Source organism: Camelus bactrianus, chromosome 1 (genome assembly GCF_048773025.1).
Source record: "Camelus bactrianus isolate YW-2024 breed Bactrian camel chromosome 1, ASM4877302v1, whole genome shotgun sequence".
Classification (NCBI taxonomy): Eukaryota; Metazoa; Chordata; class Mammalia; order Artiodactyla; family Camelidae; genus Camelus; species Camelus bactrianus.
In genome coordinates, this window is record NC_133539.1 from 117,810,646 (window position 1) to 117,833,827 (window position 23,182).

Genomic DNA, 23,182 nt, shown 5'->3' on the forward strand with positions numbered 1-23,182 from the left:
GGGGACAAGGGTGGCCATCTGACAGTGTTTCAAATCCACACACTGTATCTCTAGATAGCCGTCCACTAAACTCGTGTCTATGATGTCCACTTTACAGATGAGCAAAAGGAGGGCAGAGGGCAGAAGTACTTGGTCATAATGAGTGACAGGATCTCTGGCTGCGAGTTGGGTCTTTTTCCAGGAGAAAGGATAGAAGGGTTGGGGTTTCTCCTCCCATGTGACCCTCTCTTGTGCCAGTGGCTGAACACAAGGGATCAGTTCCCCTCCTCAAAAGAGCTCCATTGGAGAACAAGGGAGAAAGGGCAAACTAGGGAGAGGTCCCCCACGCTGACAGAAGCAGGAAGGCTTGTGCCCTGCCCTGGCTAGCGTGCCCAGCAGAAAGGCACTTTCCTCTGCAGACATCCCCCAGGAGGTCAAAGGTGGTAGGAAGCTTTCTCACCTCACAGGGAAGTTGTGAGGCTTGATTCCAGTTTACAAGTAGTATCTGATCCAGCTATTAAAGATTCTCTTGTATTCTTGTTCCCTCTGGTTTCTCTTTCCAGAGATGACTCATGAAAAGAAGATTGGGTGAGAAGTAGGGTGGAGGGAAAAGTGGAGACAGGCGTCTGAGAGCGAGTGGGAACAGAATAGGGGAGGACCAGAGAGGCAGGATCAGTGGTTCTAGAATTCATAGTCCAGGACCAGGAACAACTGGAAGATGTTCTATGCACCTCCCGTTTCCCCAGATGCTCAGTAATACAACAGGGCTCTCCCTCACCCCACACCATCCCAACCCAAAGGGGAAAATCAAGTGTTAATGGTCGGGAAGTGCTCCACAGGTGAAGCCCTGCCTCCTGCTTTGTCTAGTCCCCCATCCCTTGGTCCGTCTCCCTCCAGGAAGATAAGGAGAGCAGGTCATTCAGTCTTTGGACACTTGGGCCTAGATGAGTCCCCAAAGCTAAAATATTTTTTACAAAATCTTCAGAAAGCTGCAGGCTTCTCTACATTTTTTTTTTTTTTTGCCACAATCATTCTCTTTCTTGCTCTTTTTTTTTTTTGTATATGTATTTTTTATTGAAATATAGTCAGTTTACAATGTTGTGTCAATTTCCGGTGAATAGCATAATGTTTCAGTCTGACATGAACACACATATATTCATTTTCATATTCTTTTTCACCGTGAGCTACTACAAGACATTGAATGTAGTTCCCTGTGCTGTACAGTCTACTCTGTCTTTTTTTAAATTGAAGTATAGTCAATTTACAATGTTCTGTTAGTTTCTGGTGTACAGCATAGTGATTCAGTTATACATATATTTATATTCGTTTCCATATTCTTTTTCGCTCCTTTTCTTTGTGCAAAATTTTCCCTTTCCCTCTTTTTTCTAGTTCAAAAAAATGAGTGTGAAAACAGAAGGGCAAATCATTTTTGGGGTCAACACAGCATTAGAGCAGCCCAGAGTCACTTCTAATGAAGGAATTTAAGGAAATGAGAACCTAGAGGGACAAAAGTGGTCTTTGAGGGCTTTCCAAATCCATTGATAGCCACTCACTAAATTTGTAGAAAATTGCTCCTCATGTGTGTATACCAACTGCACCTGTAGCTCCAGCAGTCTTAGAGATGAAACAAACAAAATGAAACAAAATCTCCCCTCCCAGATACTGGGGAAATGGAAAACGGGTAGGGGAAAGGAAACACAATGAATTCAGAGGCTGAAGTTTTAAGAAAGCAAGAACAGGAAGCTCAAACCTTTCTCGTTCGGGCAAAAAATGTGTGTCTGAAGATTTCCTCGGGAACTCTGTACAGTTGCTCATTCTGTGCACTGCACAAAAGGACTGGTCAAGCACGTGTGAGGACCAGAATGTGGCTCTCTCTGCTTGCCACAGTGAGAGCCAGGGGGCCATGTCTGCCCAGATGTGATGCCTGTTACTAATTCATACCAAGACAGTGTATTGATGTGGTCTTGTTTTCGTAGCTGAGAAGAAAATGTCCCTGCTAAGAGTCACTGCTCATATACAGTCACAATGATCAGGTGTGGCCTGAAAGGAAAAAGCATCACTTCAACACAGCCTTTTCTTTAATGGGTAAATTAAATAAAATGTTGTATCATTGATTTCTGAGTACTAAACTATCCAGAGATGTTCCCTGTGTCTACTTAATAGAACTGCCAAAAAAATTTTAATTTTTTCATATAAAACACACCCAGAAAATTGAACAAATTTCATCAAAATGTTTAAGTCCCAGAAACGATTCCAATCTAATAAAACATTAAGGCCTTGCATCGTCCGGATTGCACATGTGGCAGGCCTCCATTCACAACACCGTGGGAACCTGGTTTTTAATTCTTTTGCGCAAAATCACACATTTAGGTTCTGCTGGGAAACCTTCAGGAAGGGTCTCTTTGTAAATAAAGCAACCAATTTCTTAAAGTTGGCCGGGAGTATGGCTCCTTTGGGGTCTGAGAGGCATCTTCGCTGAGCAAACGCGGAGGCAGGCCTGCACAATCAGCTGTTGTAACAGAATCTGTTGGTGTCTGCTGGCGCACTGAGTGACAGCAGTGTGTAATCAGAGAGACGCACAGTGACACATCAGACGGCAAGAACCCAGAAGGAGACAGCTGAATGGGAATATTTTGGAACCTCAATGGACCTTGGAACCTCAAACCCTTTGAATCTGCCATTTTGCACAACCTGATCATTTTTGCTTGTGGCACTTGGAATCTACCAAGGGCAGAGTGATGGGGATCAGAGGAGAAGTGTTAGTTTGTACACGGCGCATCCTATGCTCCAGGTAAAAAGGGCTTTTCAGGTATCGTGGGATCCGATCCTCATACTCACAGTAGGGTGTATTATCCCCATCACAGAGGGGAACATCACATCTTCAGAGGTAAAATAACCCACCCAAGGCCACACAGCTAGAACAGAAATCCGGGTCTTCAAATCCCATATTTGAAGGCTGTGGTAGAAAATCAGGGGCCAATACCTTGTTCCATTCTAGCCTGAGCTGCTCTCCTCATTTGGTGATTTCTGAGTAACAGGAGGAGTTGTCCTCAGTGAGGGCCTTTCACCTGTCTGCCTTGTCTTTTAAGAAGGAGAATCCATCTTATTCAAAAAGTAAACTCCCAGGAGTGGGATGGCTGGATCATAGGGTTTATCTAGAGTAAACTCTAATTCAAAAAATACATGCACCCCAATGTTCATGGCAGCACTATTTACAATAGCCAAGACATGGAAGCAGCCTAAATGTCCATCGATAGATGACCGGATAAAGAAGTTGTGGTATATTTATACAATGGAATACTACTCAGCCATAAAAAAGAATGAAATAATGCCATTTGCAGCAACATGGATGGACCTGGAGATCATCATTCTAAGTGAAGTAAGCCAGAAAGAGAAGGAAAAATATGATATGATATCACTCATATGTGGAATCTTAAAAAAAAAGGACACAAATGAACTTATTTACAAAACAGAGACAGACTCACAGAGATAGAAAACAAACATGGTTACCTGAGGTGAAAGGGGAGGAGATGGAGGGATAAATTAGAACTTTGAGATTAGCAAATACACACTACTATATATAAAGTAGATAAACAACAAGGTCCTACTGTATAGCACAGGAAACTATATTCAATACTGTGTAATAGCCTATAATGAAAAAGAATATAAAAAGGAATACATATGCAAAAAAATTAACCACAAAAAAAAAATAGAAAAAAAGGGAGATTAACTCAAGGAAAGAGAAAATTGAACTCCTGAGAAAAGCTAGGCTGGATTCAATTGGATGACAATCCAAGAGCTCATTTTTCTAATCAGGTTTTGTGGATGGAGGGGCCAGAATGCTGGGATATGTAGCTCAAGAGCCTTGCTGGCCACCCAAGCATGGGTCCTGGCCGTGGTTTCAGCATAGACACTAGACGACATAGGAGCTCATGCAACCCCTGCCATCAGCAAATGTATCAATCAGCAGTGAGAGCCAGGCTCCCCCTCTGAGCAAGGGAGAAGATTTACAAGAAAGCAAGTGATGTTCTCTGAGGGGAGTAAACCCACTTTATGTAAACCTGAAAGATCAGTTAGAGTTCCCAGAATTCACCCCTGAAGTCACCGAGTGAGGGACTGTGAGAAACAGTGTGAATGGACTCAAAACAAAACAAGGCTCACCTGATTACAAGTTTCATTATGAACCTTGGGTTTTTTAGAGCTGGTGACATCGCGTTGCTTCAAGATCTTGGGCAGGGGACAGGGGCTGGCTCCAGGCTGGATGCACACGTGAACTTGGTGTGTTGGCAGGCCTTCCCCATTGACATCACACAAAACCTCATCCCCACTTGGGCTTCATTCACTGAATGGGCTACCCTGTCCCTCTCCCTGTCCTGAGGTGGTTAACCACCAATGTGGATTTTTTGTAATTTTCAAAGGCAGCTTCAGATACAAACTTACAGCACAATCATCGTCCAAGATTGTCAGCCGTCAGGAGCTGTCAGGAGTTGGAGGAAGGCTCTGAGGCCCATCTCAGCTTCCGTCTACAATATGCCTGCCATTTGAGTTTGGAATGCATCCAAGCTTGGCTACTCAAAGTATGCTCCATGGATGGATGAGCAGAACAGGTCTCAACTGGGTGCTAGCAAAAAACTACAGAATCCCCAGACCCATCCCAGCCCTAGAGGAGCAGAATCTGCATTTATTAACAAGATCCCCAAAGGACTCGTATGCATGTCAAAGTCTGCAAAGTGCCAAAATAGAACAGTGGTTCTCCCAGTGCATCTCCAGAACCAGTAGCATCAGAATCCTCAGAAACCTGTCATCTGCAGACTCTCAGGTCTACTGACTCTGAATTTCCATCCGAGTGAGACCACAGGTGATCTGTCCCCACAGTAAAACTGGGAGAGCACAGTTTCAGGGTCACGCAGACCTGGGTTTCAGTCTTGGCGTCACCAGTTACCAGGTGTTTGATTTTAGGCAAAGTACACAACTCTTGGAGTTTCCATTTCTTCCAACATAAAATAAGGCTCATAGAATCTTCTCTTGGGAAATTCAAAGGGATGAAAAGACATCATTGTAGGGAAAGCTCTTAGCACAAGGCTAATGCATATTAAAACTAAGTAAACAGTCATATTTTTAGCTGTTGCTATTCGTTCCTCTTCCTCTTGTCTGTCATTCTCCATCCTAGAGATATTTCCATGAGGACTTCCTGGGCCTCACCTAGCTTTAACATGCTCTGATTTGACAATTAGTTCATTTTTCTTAAAACTTCTGCATAGCCACTAAACCAAGCCCTATAACTGTAACAGAAACAAAAGTGGATTAAGAATTAATACCATATGATCCAGCAATCCCACTCCTGGGCATATATCCAGAGGGAATCCTAATTCAAAAAGACACCTGCACCCCAGTGTTCACAGCAAATCATGAAAACAATAGCAAATCATGGAAACAACCTAAATGTCCATTGATAGATGACTGGATAAAGAAGTTGTGGTATATTTATACAATGGAATACTACTCAGCCATAAAAAAAGAATGAAATAATGCCATTTGCAGCAACATGGATGGACCTGGAGAATTCTAAGTGGAGTGAGCCAGAAACAGAAAGAAAGATACCATATAATATCACTCATATGTAGAATCAAAAAAAAAAAAAAAGACAAATGAACTTATTTTAAAAACAAAAACGGACTCACAGACATGGAAAGCAAACATGGTTACGGAGGTAAAGGGGGGGAAGGGATAAATTGGGACTTCGAGATTTACAGACACTGACTGGTATATATAAAATAGATAAACAAATTTATACTGTATAGCACAGGGAACTATATTTGATATCTTGTAGCAGCTTATGGTAAAAAGAATATGAAAATGAATATATGTATATTCATATATGATTGAAGCATTGTGCTGTACACGAGAAATTGAAACAACATTGTAAACTGACTATACTTTAATGAAAATTAAAAAAAAAAAAAAAAAAGAATTAGTTCCTCATTGGTGTCCAACGTCATTTTCTTGCTGAGCTGGGTATTGTCCCCAGTGCAGAATGGAAGCAGGAAGAAGGGGACCACAGTGTGTCTGCTAAATGCTTTCCACAGAAAAAGTTCAGATACGAACACAGGGGGAACAAAGCCGTCATGGCTCCTATCCTCGGGGAGTCTGCTGATTGAACCGGGGCAATTGATGCATAAATGTATCATTGCGGTGGAAGTTGTAATAAGCACTGGGAGGCATCGTGTATAGGGCCATATGAGCAAGAATAGAAGGATAATCACACCCTGGAGATGGCGAAGGTGCAGTTAGCGAGGCGAAGCTGGAGAGACTGCCTCTTGGCGAGAAAGACAGGCAAGCAGAGGCTTGACAAGGAAGAACATAGTTGATCAGGGGTTAGAGAAACCCAGGCACCCGTGTCTGCAAGTGCAATGGGCCTGAGGCAGAAAGGGCTTTGAGAAGTCAAAGAATCACTGTGAAGGTAGCCATGGCTGGACCCCTGCCCATCCTGCAGCTGGTTCCTGCGGAGGCTGGTTCCTGCGGAGGCTGGGAAGGTGGGTGGAGCTAATCGGGGCTCCCAGCAATTGGCTGTTCTCTAATTTAGGGGGGAGGAGGCAGACATCACTGCAGTAAGCTCGTGGACATAGGTGGCCAGAGCAAGTCTCATTACTAACTGTATTCATGCATGAACTCCGGGCACCAAGGAAGAGCTCTATAATACTTGTGATTAAGCACAAATAAATAAAAGGATGAGACATGCAAATGGAGGAACTGGTAAAATGACAGAGGAAAAGAACCTTGTGAAAGAATGCAGGGCGTCGCTCCTCCAAATGCCCCTTCTCTCTCCTGCATTTAAAATTTTTCTTGAACTGCTGAATTTTCTTATTGATATACAAATTTGCTGGAATATCCTATGTCTTTAAAAACAACCTTGTGTGAACTGAATCACTTTGCTGTACACCTAAAACTAACACAACATTGTAAATCAACTATACTTTATGTAGGAGAGCATATATAAAGTATGCATACCTTATATATATTGAATATAAGGATTTATAGTCAATATCTTGTAATAAACTATAATAACCTTATAAGTGAAAAGAATCTGCAAAAGAATATATATATTTTATATATATATATATATATATATATATATATATGTAACTGAAACACTTTGCTGTACACTTGGAACATTGTAAATCAGCTATGCTTCAATAAAAAATAAAAATGTTTAAAAAGCAATGCACAAAAAAGGAAGCATCATTCAGGAAAAAAAATATTAAATTATATTATTCACGCAAATCCATATTAGTCAGGTAAAAGCCTAATAAATGATGGTTCTTGCTATAAATAAAGCTTTAAGAGAAAGATGAAAAAGAAAAACCTTCTGTGATCTCCACATTCCATGCCAGTTACTGGCCATGTTTCTAAGCACCTTTTACAGCAAAATGTTGAGTTGTTCTTCTGTATTCACTTCCTTTCTTCTCATTTTCCTCTCTTTAAAAATCATAAATACCATTGATACACTAATGAATATATGTAATGTATACATAGCTCATAAAGTTTAATGATAAAAGTGGATATCCCACGAGTGTTCCACCAACTATTATTCCAACTGTTAGAACCTCACCAATTTCATTGAAGTGATTTGTATTAATATTTTTCACTCTACCCACCGCCTCCACTAATCCAGGCAATTTTTTATTTATCATTTCCTTTTTTTGTACATGATTTCATCACAAATGCTTATATCCCTAAACAGCATATATTTAATTTTATCTGACTTTTTGTCCTTTATGGAAATGGAACATGGATCATGCAAAATCAATTCCAAATGGAATTACCAGTGGCAAGACATCAAGAATTTTAGAAGAAAACACTGAGCAATATCTCTATGATTTCCAGTTAGGGAAAGATGTTTTGAACAAGACATAAAAAGCACTAATGATTAAAAAAAGAAAAAGACTCCTTCCTTCCATATGTATAAACCATCCCTCTTCCACTCCCTTCCAGATGTCACACTGCCAAGCAATTGAAGCATCAGCAATTCTTCCTTTTGAGTTGAACATGACCCTAACTCTGTGGAATTCCTTTAAAACACAAGTGTCTTTCAGGGATTGGTAATATATGGAGCCTCTGCTATGTGCTGGGTTTCCTGGGATGCAGATTCTAAGACAAAAATTGATGTGCAGAAATTTGACTGAGGAGGGCTCTTAATAACTGTTGGGGAAAGGAAGGAAGCAGGATCAGGGCAGGGAGAAGCTGGGCTGTGATGCCGTGCTGTCTCAGTGGAGAGTCAGCCAAGGCCACAGGGCTCTGAAGCTGGGATGGCCCTTCAGAGTTATTCTAAGTAACAGCATGGATGCCTTTATCCCCTCATCCACCAGTAATGAATGCAGTTGACGTTGGGCAAGACAGCTATCTTCAGTCAAGGCAATTCCTTTAGGAAGATCTCTGCTGGCAGTCCTTCCAGCGACTGGGGGTGTACCTTCTCACTCCTGAAGGGGAATCGGGGGGAGACACACCACAGCACCCATCAAAGTCCCTCATACCTTAGACTGAGGTTATTCAACATCTTCTTTAGTTTTTCTTTCTTTATTATTATTTTTTAATGGAGGTACTGGGGATTGAACCTGGGACCTCCTGCACACAAGGCATGCGCTCTACCACTGAGCTATATCCAACCCCCTCAATGTCTTCTTGAGCCTGACAAGACCTAGTGGCACTAGAACACCAGGTCTAGGTGTGCTGATAAAGGGATGAGAGAAGGAACTCAGCCCTGAAAGCAACTTGGTAGAGAGTTGGGAAGAGAACCGTTGCCAGGTCATGGATAGTAAGTTAAGACTATGCACTGTACCAGATTCCTCCAGGGCATCAAAATATTTTCCAGAATCCACCTCGACCCTTGCTTCTAATTAGGACCAAATTACCTAACTAGTGGACCAAGTACATTCTTAGAGAACCAGCTCCACAGGAGAAACCATCCACCCACCCACACACAGAAAAGTTCACTTTGGTAAACTTACCCAGAATTTTACAATCAGAAAATCTAGAAAGAAACTATTTTCCTTTCAACCTGAAAAAAAAAAAAAGCATTGAATCATTTCGAAAAATAAAATTTTATACTTTGAAATTACCAGGTGGGAGAGTGGCACTGAGCCAGGGGGGAGTAACTTGACCTTTCTAGGTCTTTGGCTCCTTAATCCCTTAGTTAGAGCCATGCCTCAAATGGAAACCCCGAGCTTCAGGTACCAGGTAGCAACAGCAGCTCAGTAACGTAGAAACAGGCTTCCGGGGCCCACGATGGAACCCAGAGCCAGCTGAACAAGTAGTACCGCAATTACCAATATTCCCAGAGCTCTGCTTTGCAATTTTTCTGAAGACAAGAAGATTTCCAGTAATTTAAAAAAAAAAAATGACCAAAGAGAGAGAGATAACGCCATTAAGAAACAGCCAGTGATGCCTTTATGCCAACGTTGTACAGCTTCACTTGGGCTGAGCAAGTAGAAACAATTGCAATGGAAGGTGAACGTGAAAAGGATGAGATGACTCATCTTAGTTATTCTCAAGAATGACAGTGTTCAATAAGCATCATTTCTGCAAGATATTTATAGGTTTCTGACATAAAACGGGGTTGGGGGGAGCCCTTTCAAGTGTGTCTGGGAAACACTGCACGTTATATTTCTCTCCCACATAGTCACAGTTGCTTATGGAGAGACCTGAGAAGTTCTGCAGCAAAGAAACCTTCTCAATCTTGTTGAAGTTTGCAGTCGTCAAGAGTGAACCCCAGAACGCGTTTTCCCTGAAACACCCATTAACACCTTGCCGAACTAGTATACGAAGAACACAGTTTGGAAAATGCTGGTCTAACCCAAAGGATTCCAATTTCAGATAAGCAGCCTGAAGATCAGAGAAGAAAGAGGGCCTTTCTAAGTTCCCAGTATAAGTAGAGTCAAGGCAAGAGCCCTAGTTCCACAGACTTCAAATCAGTCTTTTCCTTTCAATCCACTGACTCATGGAAGAAAATCAAAATTGCTGTTTTATGACTGTTCTATTGATTGAGGGTTAATCTAAGAGATGGCTGTAGGATCCATCTTAAACAGAAAAAATTTCCTGTTTTTGTTTTTTTTTTTTTCTTGTTCATAGGGTACTTCCAACCCTGCTCTGGAACAGGGAAATGGAGACAAAGAGGGGTTAAATATATTTGGCTTAATAAGGCGAAAGAGTATCTACCAAGGCCATTGAAGTCTGTGTGTATCTTTTAAGGAATTCTGAGACTTCCCCTGGGGAGCTAAATGACTGGCTTGTAGGTGGGACCTAGGAAAGAAGAAGGAGACATTGAGAGAAGAAAGTAGGACCCTAGCAGTGTGGCTATCGATCAGGCTCCTGGGCGAGAAACCACCTGAGAGGACTCTGCGATGGACTCTTGGAAAGGGAATTGTGCTTCCTGATTTGAAACGGCCTCCCGTGTTGTGCTGCAGTGACCCTCTGGGGTACCCTCCCATCTCTCCACCGCTCCCTCCCTCCTAGAGGAGTCTCATGAAGGACAGAGAGAAGTGCCAGCCTTGGAGCATCACACCTTGGTGAATGAAGTGGAGGCCAGGTCTTCATTTGGGGCGCAGAGCACAGCAAAGAAGGCTGGCGCTTCTTAAGGAAGTGATCCTGGGAAGCCAGAGGACCCAAAAGGGAGCCTGGAGTCAGAGTTGGGAGTAAGGGGTGGCAGAAACCAAATTCCTTTGTAAACAACTGCCCCCACCCAAGAGTCCTCCGATATAGTGGAGACTTCTCTATCCAAAGCAGGATAGAGCCTCAATTTAATTTATTTGGACATTTAGGTGAGTAGTGAACCAGAAGGCCAAATGGGACATTTAAGGTACACAGTGAGATTGCACAAGGAATATCATGTGAGACAATCACTCAGCATGGCTCCTAATTTCTTCCAATTGAATTGATCACCACTGGCTTCCCATCACCACCCAGTACTCCAGCTAGAGCCTTCTTTGTCGTGCTTTGTGGGGTCAGTGTGGACCGAGCCCTCCTTCACCCACTGAAACAGCCTTCTGCAAGGCCAGTACACACTACGCACTGGGTCTGTCCTCCCTGCTCCCTGATGAAATGCCCTTCGGACTGAATACCAAGACCAGTGGGGGACAGGCCCAGAGAAGACAAAGAAAATGAGCATTCCATTTCAAGATTAAAATGCTACAGAGATGTCAAAATGAGAAGTTTTGGAAATGTAAGGCATCTAAAACAATCACATATAAATATAGATTGCTATATAAAAACATGGTAACCATGAACTAAAAATCTATAATAGAATAGATACGCACAAAGAAAAAGGAATCCAACGTAACACCAAAGATAGTCATCAAATCACAAGAGAAGGGAACCAAAAAAAAAAAAAAAAAGAAAAAAGAAAGGAAAAAAAAAAAAGACCCACAAAACAATTAGTAAAATGGCAATAAGAATATCCATATCAATAATTATCTTAAATGTAAGTGGGCTAAATGTTCCAATTAAAAGAAATAGAGTGGCTGAATGGATACAAAAATAAGACCCACACGTATGCTGCCTACAAGAGACCCACTTCAGACTGAGGAAATGCACAGCCCGAGGAGATGGAAAAAGGTATTTCATGCAAATGAAAATCAAAAGAAAACCAGGGCATCAATACTTACATCAGATAAAATGGGCTTTAAAATAAAGTCTATTAGAAGAGACAAAGAAGGACATTACATAATAATCAAGGGATCAGTCCAAGAAGAAGATATAACAATTGTAAATTTACATGCACCCAACATTGGAGCACCTAAATACATAAAGCAAATATTAACAGACAAAAAGGGAGAAATTGACAGTAACACAATAAAAGTAGGAAACTTTAACACCTCACGTACACCAATGGACAGATCATCCAAATAGAAAATCAATAAGGAAATACTGGCTTTAAATGACATATTAGTCCAGATGGACTTAATTGATATATGCATAGAACATTTCATCCAAAAGCAGCAGAATACACAGACTGCAACATTCTCCAGGACAGATTACATGCTAGGCCACAAAACAAGCCTCAGTAAATTTAAGAAAGTTGGAATTATATGAAGCATCTCTTCAGACTATAATATTATGAGTCTAGAAATAAACTACAAGAAAAGAACTGCAAAAAATACAAATATGTGGAGGCTAGACAGTATGCTATTAAACAACCAGTGGATCATGGAAGAAATCAAAGAGGAGATAAAAAAAATACCTAGAGACAAATGAAAATAAAAACACAATTCCAAAAACCGATGAGATGCAAAAAAGGCAGTTTTAAGAGGAAAATTTATGCAATCTTACCTCAGGAAATGAAAAAAAACTCAAATAAAAAAACCTAGCCTTACACGTAAAGGAACTAGAGAAAGAGCAACAGACAAAACCCAAAGGAGAAGAAAAGAAATAATAAAGATCAGGGCAGAAATAAATAAAGTAGAAACTAAAATACAATAGAAAAGGTCAAAAACACTAAAAGCTAGTTCTTTGAAAAGATAAACAAAATTGACATATCTTTAGCCAGACTCTTCAAGAAAATAGTGAGAGAGTCCAAATCAATAAAATCAGAAATGAAAAAAGGAGAGGTTATAACCAACACCACAGAAATACAAAGGATCTTACGAGACTACTATGAGCAACTAACTATATGCCAATAAAATGGACAACCTAGCAGAGACAGACAAATTCTCTGAAATGTACAATCTCCCAAGACTGAACCAGGAAGAAATAGGAAATAGAGAAAGAGAGAGAGGAACACCAGCCAAAAAATAAAGAACAAAATGTTGCCATTTGCAACAACCTGGACCGACTTGGAGGGCATTATGCCAAGTGAAATAAATCAGAGAGAGAAAAACAAATACTGTATAATATCACTTGTATGTGGATTCTAAATTACAACAAACTAGTGAATGTAACGAAAAAGAAACAGACTCACAGACATAGAGAACAAACTAGTGGGCACCAGTGGGGAGAGGGAAGGGAGAAGGGGCAATATAGGGGTAGGGGAAGCAGAGGTACAAACTGTTAGGTATAAAATAAGCTACAAAGATATATTGTACAACATAGGGAATACAGCCAATATTTTATAATAACTATAAATGGAGCATAGGCTTTAAAAGCTGTGAATCACTATATTGCACACCCATAATATATAATATTGCACATCAACTATATGTCAATAAAAAATTAAAAATAAAATGCTAAGGTGTCTATGTAACGATCTTCTAATTGGCGTGGCACCTCACAATGTGGCATGCCAGTTCTGATGTAAGTTTTAATTCCAAGTAGCCCTAGAGTTCCTTAAGCCACTAACTTTCTCTATTTTTTTTTTTTTTTTTTTTTTTAGAATTTTTAAAAAATAAACCTAGTCAACACACAGCAGCAAGTTAGAGTGGTCACTTCCTGGTGGTGACTCACACCCTAGGAGCATTTAAACCCCTTTTTCTGCTGACCAGGCTTTCCTGGAATGGGCAGAGCCAAGTTCCTCCTCTCCATCCCCACTCAGTATCCTTGAGTACAACTTTGCAGCAGCCTGATTTTCAGATTCATCCTTTTCTGATCATTTGTTTTCTGAATTATCAGTCTTACACGGTGTCTGCTCCCTTCCCCCCTGCGGCTTACATGAGCCAGTCAGTTGGAACCTAGCATGGATGAGGTTTCAAATGTGTGTGCTGTGCCGTCCCCAGCCTGCAGACGTTCCTGCTGAGGGTAATTTCAGCGGTAACTCCAGCCTGGCCCTTTCTAAGCATCCAGGCTTAGAACCCTTCTCGACAACATTTGCTCAAGAAAACTATTCATCAAGGCAGTAAGTCCAAATGATAGCTTCGAAATCAGATGCCAGTGCCCCACGTGTCTCAACAAGACAGCCCATCTGCCCTGGTTTTTGTGCTGCAGTCCCTGCACAAGCAAAGCTGTTCCAGAGGGCATGTCACAGAGTTTATCCAGGAAGCCAGATGCTTGGATCCCTGTGTTGTGTTCCAAGGGTCACTCACTACCTGCCTCCACCGCCTCCAGCAAGGCTAGGAGGGCTTCATCAGAAAATGACACGGCTGAACTCAACCATCCTTTGTGGAAGACTCTCTGCCTCTTTTAGAGACAATCTTGCCACACCTCTCATCATGTGTATTTTAGATGAGAAAGTTTAAAAGGTTTAACCAGATTATGCCAAAATGTGTGGACAAACATGCTCAAAGTCCTGAAGCGGGATGGCTGAAATAATTAAGGTATTTAGTATTTTAAGTGCATGTGAATGTGTGATTAATTTTATTATTACTAAGGAGTGGATTAAGGAGCAGTTCCTAGGTTGCATGGCTAAAAGATGTGTCTGTTAGAAAGTTTTGCAATTTAGCCATATTGGGTAACGTAGCACATGGTTTCTTCTGTCTAGTTAGAAAAGCAAGGACAATGTACTAGGCTATAGGTCTGAAGGATAATCTGGGATTAAATACTGAGAACAATGAGGAGGAGATGTGGACCCATCAGAGGCCATTTTCCAACCTCCCGCAGTTGCAAAAACAGAATCCTTCTCTTAGGAAGTGATGAAAAAATTGTATTGGATATAGTGGAGGCTGTCAGGACTAAAACTTGTTCACATTCAGAGGGATTTTTTTTCTTGTTTTAATTAGCCTTTTGCAGTTAAAGAAGACATTTCTAGATAAAGAAATTATAAATCCATTAGACCAGAATTTGGCAAACTTTTTCTGCAGAGTCAGATAGTAAATATTTTAGACTTTGACGGCTGCGCAGTTTCTGTAACAACTGCCCAGCTTTCCCGCTGCAGCAGGAAAGAACCACAAATACTGTGCTTAACAAAGGCGCATGGCTGTGTTTCCAATAAAACTTTATTTGTAAAAGCAGACAAAGAGCTAGATTTGTCCCACACATGGTAGTTAGCTGACCTTTGCCCCATGACTATAAGTTTTATGAAGGTAAGGACCTGTATTCTCAAGAACTGGTACATTGTAGGCACTCAAGAACTATTTGTGAATGACATTTTTAAAAACTGGAATTATAAGGGGAGGGTATAGCTCAGTAGTGAGCACATGCTTAGCATGTACCAAGTCATGGGTTCAATCCCCAGTACCTCCTATATAAATCAGTAAATAAATAAACTTAATTATCCCCCCCCAAAAAAACAAACAAAAATTGGAGCTATGGACTTAGCAAGACACAAGAAAAGAGAAGGAAGGAGAGGGAGAGAGAAAGGACATGAAAGAAAGTAAAAATTGGTAAAAAAAAAAATTGTTAGCTTTGCTATCCGATAAAATTTAATCAAAATTTACTCTGCAGACAACTTTTCAAGGTTGGTTCTAGTCTTTAAATATTATCCTTTGAGTATAAAAATACCTTACATTCCTTCTCCATAGGCCTTTCTGAGCCACTGGAAAGAAATGCAGGATTCTTTTCAGCAAAATGTCCTAGCACACCCTCTGAAATTTCCTCATTACTCCTCACTGGCGGAAAACTGCCCCACTGTTACGAATTCTTAAAAATTATGATGAACAAAGGAATGAATTGATTTATAAACAAAGTGAATGTACAGACTATTAAATGCTAAACAAAGTGAATTTTGTCTTCAAGACTGGGTTTAGATGTGGGAAATTACAGTGGTATTAATCTGCAAGAAATATCATCACCTTATCCTCAGAAACCTAGACTAACTTAATACTAACAGAGTGTCCAATTTCATTACAGCAAATACTACAGTAAAAATTTCAGGATGACACCAAGAATTTGAGTGTTTTTCTTTTGTCAACAGTAGGGATATAATTAAATTTTACTAACAGAATCTAGAGTAGAAGTTAGTCTTCTGTATTTTAGTATTAGTAACAAAGGAACAGAGTTCTTAAGAAAATTTTTAAAATCTTACTTTGATCCTTATATTTATTATTGATTAAAATAATCATACAAAATGACCAAGACAAAGCCAACGAAGATTTTTACATTCTCTTCCAGAGTTAATTTCAGTTAAAATTATTCTTGAGCTTCTAGATGGGTTTCCCCCCTTGTTGGCTTGATTTTTGTTTTGTTTTCTTTAAATTTATGTTCCCTTTGCACATTCCACTTATGCCTGATTTGGGAGGAGAGAGTGCCGATAATTCTGCAAGATGGTTGATTGTTGCGTTTGGTTTGATTAGGATGAGGTTCCAATAAAGCATCCAAACATGCTGGTGCGCCTCTCAGTTAAAGCTTCAAATCCTTAGAGGTGCGCATCACCACTAAAACAACAGACCATAAAGTTTGCTCTATGCAAGGAGATTTATTTCTTTATTTGTACTCAAACACAACCATAAAGGTTTATCTTCTGATCAGAGGGGAAAAAATAAACAAAGCAACAAAGGTCTTCACAAAAGAGAGTGTGTGAGCCAAATGAACAAAGCCTTTTTTCTTTCCAAGTTAAGAAGAAATAGGAAGGAAGAAGAAAGTAGGACCAGGACGAAAGGAGGCTCCACGCTTTTAGGATCCTGTCACTTTGATTCCTGGTAAGCGAACTTCAGTGTGTGTTTAAAATCTTGAGGATTTATATTATTAACCAAACAAGAATTTTTACAATCAGGGAACATTTGTCTGGCTTTCTCCCTCGCCTCCTCCCTCCCCACCCATCCCCCCAACCAGCACACACAATTTTTGTAGAATATTTTGTTGGCTATAATTAAACTATGTGTGTTAATTAGGATTAGATTTTAAATGCACTGCTTGGGAAGTTGAAAAATACAGGATCTGAATGAGCCCAAATTGAGATGACACTTGAATTTTCGCAGATGTTTCCATAATCCTAATTTCAAATTGATTGTACTTCCTGAACAGTGAGAAGCCATTTTCAGTTATTTATTCAGACGTGCGCACTACTTTTTCCTCTGCCAGTGGGTAGAAAATATCTAGCACTTTCATTAACTCCTTCAAATAAACTGATTTTTGAGGCAGGTTTTAATGGGAGGGATGCCAAATCAGACCCACCTGCTCCTAGGGTCGCCCCAGAGCCCTCATAGGGGTCTGAGCGGAAATCGGGAGCCTGGCGACTTCTCTCTTGCCTGCCCCCTCATGATGGGTTCAGCTGGCTTTTGACTGTCATTGCTCAATAGCCAGGGAAAAAGCAAAGAGAGGGAAAAAAAAGCTTCCCAAATTATTGGCTACCAGCAGCCCATAATATGTGACACTTGATTCAGCCGCAAAGATGTGCAGCGTGCTACACTACAGAAGCCCGGAGTTTGGACCCAGCAGCAGGGCCACCTGTAAAACACATTCCCAAATAAATGGCCTGTAAAAAAGATAAGCCCCCGCCAAGTCTGAGTGTGTCAGTACCAAACGGCATTTCAGCGAGAGCCGAAAACCCAACACCAGGCGTGCAATGTGCCTGAACCGAAAGGGTCGTCTTCTCTTTGTCTTATGTGGGTTTGTTGTAGCTTCTCTGTATGTTTCACTGTATGTTCAACCCAGAATCCAGAAAGGCTTCAGAAATCCTGCCTTGGAAGCAACCCCATCCCCCTGACAAGGCCCCTATTTGATTGTAATTCCTCGCAGATTTCCTGTTAGGGGGGCCTCCGCTGAATTAGAGGCATCTCGCCTCTTCCACCTGTAACGATTTCCCACTCAACTGTAAGACAATGGCCATGATTGATCTAATGAGGGACTGGAAAAGCCAGCTGATTGCTATAAATAGTTGAAAGCAAAAACTTGTGCTTGGCTTCCCAAAGAATTTCTCATCAACTCTGGTCCCCTAACCTAAATAGGTAAGCGGCCTCCTGGCAAATTAGGTGAGACACTTAAGCTTTTTCTTGGTGGGAGTTCGTCTAGAGGGCAAGGCAGAATTCAAGCAGAGAGAGATGACTGATGGAATATTCACGTTTTAAAGCCACAATCACGTGTCATCCTATATGTCCCACGAAGGCAGAATTCAGTTTTTTAAACAGAAAACTGTTTGAGTAAATGCAAATATGCATGAGACCAGAGAATTGGGTTTGTTTTAATAGCTGTTGTTGTTTTTTTTAATAGTCAAAGTCCAGTGGAAAGCCTTTGTGTATTCATTTGTTAAATAAAGTAGCATACTGCAAAGGTACATAAAAGTCCCTGAAAATCAGAAAATCGTACATTTTTTTTCCTCCTTCCATCTTTTAGAACTGTGTTTCTTAACCAGGCTACATGTTATGAATGCCCAGGCTATACCGGATCAATTACATCGGAGTGCAGGCTTGACATCCAGGAATCACTATTTCTTTTTAACTCTCCAGGGTATTCTAGTGGGCATCCAAGTTTGAGAATGGGTTATCGTGCTAAAGGATCTCCAATAACAGCATGGAGAAATTTTTCCTCCTGTCCTGTATGCAGAAGGGAAAGAGGTAAAACTGTCTCTATTTTCCCACCCCTTGCCTGTGAGTTATCTGGGGACGATTAATAGTTCATCGTGTGCATGCCTGGGCTCACTCCTGATCACTGCTGGAGCCCCTTCCTCCGGGGGTCCCTGCCACCCCTTGGACATGGCGGCAGAGAGTTTAAGTGACTGGCCCTAAGAACACTGGCCAGTAAGTGGCACAACCAGATTTCGAATCAGGCCAGTGTTGGCCCCAGAGTCCATGTTTATATGATTACAAATGCAAAGGTGGATGCTGGGAGCCCACATGAGTCTGAGACCTGTTTTATTTGCTTTGTACCTGTGAGAGGAAAAGAGAAGATTTTGAGGGTGTGTGGAAGAGTATTATTTCTCTCATTTTCTTCCATTTTGTTGAATTGTATTAAAAGCTTTTTCAGGTTTTCAAAAGTTGCAGGAACCAACTGATTTGACTATGACCATTTCCACTGAAGTGGTCGAAGAGAAAACCTCTCTGTGAATTTAGAGATTCACTCAAATCCAAAAGAAGTGTAAGCAATTTATATTCCTCCATCCAGGCATAGTCTCACCAAGACTCCCAGAGAGTTGGGGTAACACAGAAGCTTGGGTCCCCTCTTTGTGCACTGGCCTGACTATGCAAATCAGTGCGTAGCCATGTCCTATTCCATTTTCTGGGATTCTTTGAAAGCAGGTATTTTAAGTGTTTAAAAATGTTAAAAAATTAGAATCAGCATTAGTTTGGCCTTAACTTTTTTTCTTCTTTCTTTTTTTTTTTTTTTAGTTTGTGTTAATTGATTCGATCAGCAATTTATTTTAAAGAACTTGGTTGTTACATCCCCCACTGAAATATATAAATACTGCTATTCAAAGCCATTCATCTGACGGAGACAATTCTCATATAAAGAGAGTTGCAAAGGAGACAGAGGAGGATAGGAAAGACATTTAACCATCTATCAAGATGTTTCAATGAAAAGTCAAGAAGTAAGCTTTTATTTAAGAAATCAGACCTAGTTATTATAGGTTAATAAGAATCAGGAGGACTTGAGCAATCTATCTAGAAGTGACCACGCAGTTTGTCAACTGAAGATTGAAAGTCTTACGGTTGTTAATAAAGTAACTCAATCTAACATCCACAAAGATCAGCAAAAATGGCAACTTGAACTGTCCCAGAATTTAAGTCCATAAATGGCGAGTGTGTCATATTGAGTGTCGTTTATTTTGTTCGATGTCAGATGAAGCAATCATTAGTTCCATCAAATTACTTAATATTATTACTTCATATAAAATGCTCCATAGCTCCCCGTGCACATCAAAGGGTATAATTTACACCAAAATCATTACTTGCCAATATTTGGGGACCTTGGTAGGAAATCAAGATGCCATCTAGTCTAGCCGGCTAGAAGGAAATTTCTTTCCTCCTTTCCCTGGGAACTGCTTTCCCTCAGCCTTGGTCCAAGACTGTCAAAATTTTAGGCTGAGTAGGTGTTTAGCATATACTAATGATCTAGAATGAATTATTCTGAACGCTGTCATATGCCAATGCCCAACTCTTCTGAAACTTTCTGCCCAGAATCTTCATGATATGACTCAACACAGAGTCCAAAAGAAAGAGGAAAGTTTAGTGGAAAATGGTACAAGAAAGATTTAAACTAAAAGTTGGAGAAAGTTACAGAAAATGAAATAAGTTCTTGAATTGATGGATGGATCAAGGGTAACTTCTAAAGGAAGCAGATTGGGGTTTCTCTCTCTCTTTCTCTTTCTCTTTTTTTTTTTTTTTTTTTAGATTTTTTGGAGGGAGGTCATTAGGTTTACTTATTTGTATATTTTTAACAGAGGTACTGGAGATTGAACCCTCCCCCACCGCATAATCTCTTTCTCTCTGTCTTTTGAAATTTTGAGCCACTTGGGGGATTTTCAAAGATTGAAATTTTAAGGATTTGCTTTAGTTATTTTTTTAACCTTAGGAGTGACAACGTTTCTGTGTTGTTCCCACATTCACCAGAACAATCAACTGAATTTGTTGTTGTTGTTCACTGCAATACTTTTGTTTTCTTCACAATGACATGCTGCTGGGGCCAAATGTTCTCACGTGGGCAGTAGAAAACCAACAGTTTTGGGCCATCTCTTAAAGAATTGAGAATTGCATACAGAAACCATACACAAATTAAAAGGATTGAATACATTTACAGGTGTAAATGCTACCCATTTTCCAGCTCAAGGCAAGGAACAACCCATGGCTTTCTGGCGGGCAATTGTGGGGTAAGAAAGGAAAGTGAGTTCTAAGGCTGGGACCTTCCCAATCCTGTCAGACCCAGAAGACAAATGACAGCTGACGCAGGACTCTTGTCAGCCCCTAGGGAAATCGTGGAACAGGCAGCTCTTACACCAATGCCCTGCGCAGGTCAGCAAACTCGTGGTCTCGCAGATTGTCATCAAGCCCGAGGATTTCTCTTCCACAAACATATTTCTCACCTCAGCCACGAACTGAGGAAACACACGTACTAGGGGTTTAAAATGAAGATACGAACCGGCCATCACACTTAGACCAAAGGACCCGTTTAACTTAAACAGAAGGTTAAAATCAGCAGTAAGCTCTACAACTGGGTGCTGATATTAGATACAAACGCCAAGGACACATTTCTTTCCAAAGGTTTATTCCAGTGGCAGGAGGATAGCACGGTGTGTGAGCATCCGCCAGGGCAAACGTGTACTTTTATACGAGCTCGTGTAGCAAATGCGAAGCATCCCACCCACGGCCCATTTAGAAGCATTTGTGGTGGAGGACGGAGGGGCTGGACAGGGCATCCTTCTGCTCTCTGTTCACGTCAGCTGGAAGGCAGACAGCGAGGCCAGGATGGCCCCCCAGACCCACACCCAGTATTTGTGTTCACGAGGAGCCTTGGTCTTGATCTGATCTTCAGTCGTGCAGGGGCCAGTGCCCTGAGATCCCTGTACGTCCTGGTGGTGATGCGAGGTACACGGTGGTCCCGCCCAGACAGCACTGTGTTGGCACACAGGCCTTCCGGCTGTCGACATCACCCTTCAGCATGGTGAAGGTGGTCTCGGGGGTGCCACGGGACTCCATGCCCAGGAGGAGGGTGGAAGAGCACCTGTGGACCCAGAAACACTCATTGAGGATGGTGACCACCTGACAGTCAGAGAGCTCGGAGCTCTTCTCCAGGGAGGAGGCGGGCACCGCAGTGACCGTCTCCTGCCCCATGTCCAGGGCGACGTAGCAGAGCTGCCCTTGGCGTCATGCACAATTTCCCACGGGGCTGTGGTGCGGAGGATGCGGCCATGCCCCATGAGCATCTTCACAAGACAGCCAGTCAGGTCCCAGGACAGCCAGATGCAGATGCAGGATGGCATGGGGGAGGGCATACCCCTCGTAGATGGGCACCTGTGGGCGACCCCCTCCCCAGGATCCATGACAACACCAGTGGTGCGGCCAGAGGCTACAGGGACAGCAGGGCCCTAGTGTTGAAGGTGTTGAACATGATCTGAGTCATCTCAGAGCAGGCCTTGGGGGGTGGAGGGGATGCCTAGGTCAGCATCACTGGGTCCTCCTTGGGGGCCACGGGCAGCTCGTCATAGAAGCTGTGGTTGGTGCCAGGTCTTCTCCACGTTGTCCCAGTTGGTGACGATGCGGTGCTCCATGGGGTACTTGAGGGTCAGGTTCTGAGCTTGCTCCGGGCCCACGCCCTGGTGTCGGAGGCAGCCGATGACAATGGGAACATGGCCCAGGGGTGTCATCCCCAGCAAAGCCAGCTTTGCACATTCCAGAGCCATCGCCGAGGAGGAACACGATGATTTCGTCCTCGCTCATGATCTGCAGAGGTGACGGCAGCCAGGCACACCGGGAGGACCAGTAGCGCAGCGATGAGTCTTCCGCTAAATTTGGCTGAATGATCACTGCTGGAATGCCTGGGCTACGCGGGGTGTTTATGAGCCAGGGTTATGCCTTCCCAAAGACTATATTCTGACAGAGACAGACACATACACGCATCGTATAGTTAGAAGCAGTTCACATACATGAGTCAAATAGATGGAGGACACTGAGAATAACCAAATTAACACCTCTGAAGAACAGATTCTGTTAGGTTCTATGTTCATTTTTCTGGTGACAAACGATTATAGAAAACCTGGAAAATTCAGGAAAGTCCTCCAAACACAAGACTCCCTCCCCCATCCCACCCAGAGACAACCACCCTAACCAGCATTTTGATGTCTGTATCGTCTGAAACAGAAGTGGAAAAGAAAGAAAGAGTATGAGAACCATGTTCAAGGCAGCACTGGTAAGATTTGACAACGGATTGAATATTGAATGTGGTGAGAGGGAAGTCATCAAGAACAAACAATTTTCAAAACTAAGCAACTTGGTGCACAGCGTTACAATAAACCAGGTAAGAGACATGAGACTTGTGGCAGGCTTCCAGGAAAGGACAGGCGTCTGTTTAACTGTTTGAACTGGAGGTGACAGCAGCAGAGTCACATGAAAACCCTAATAGATGGTTCAGTAGAGCAAATACTACCAGTAATATTCTTAAGGTATCCATGTTTAAGTTGGCCACTGAAATTTATTTTTAAAGATCACTTTAAACCATACATCACAAACTCTGAATTGTGGTGAGAATTTAAGAAACTGAGACTATATTTTGATCCTGATCATCAGCTCAGAGGAATACACTTAAAACATGTATAAATATATATATTTATTGTAAAGGCATACCCTCCATTATGTCTGGTATAAAGTCATAAACGGATATGCAGTGGACAGTCCCCATTTGTAAATAACTTTCACTGATGTTTACCAGTAGTGTCCAATCTCAAACACTTATGAAAATATCAATTTATTAAAACTCC

General features: G+C 41.6%; 1 pseudogene; it reads right to left on the bottom strand.

Annotated features, from left to right (window-relative positions):
- Positions 1–21,080: 21,080 nt before the first annotated feature.
- LOC123618215 (actin, cytoplasmic type 5-like) lies at positions 21,081–22,248 on the bottom strand (annotated as a pseudogene).
- Between the last annotated feature and the right edge of the window lie 934 nt (positions 22,249–23,182).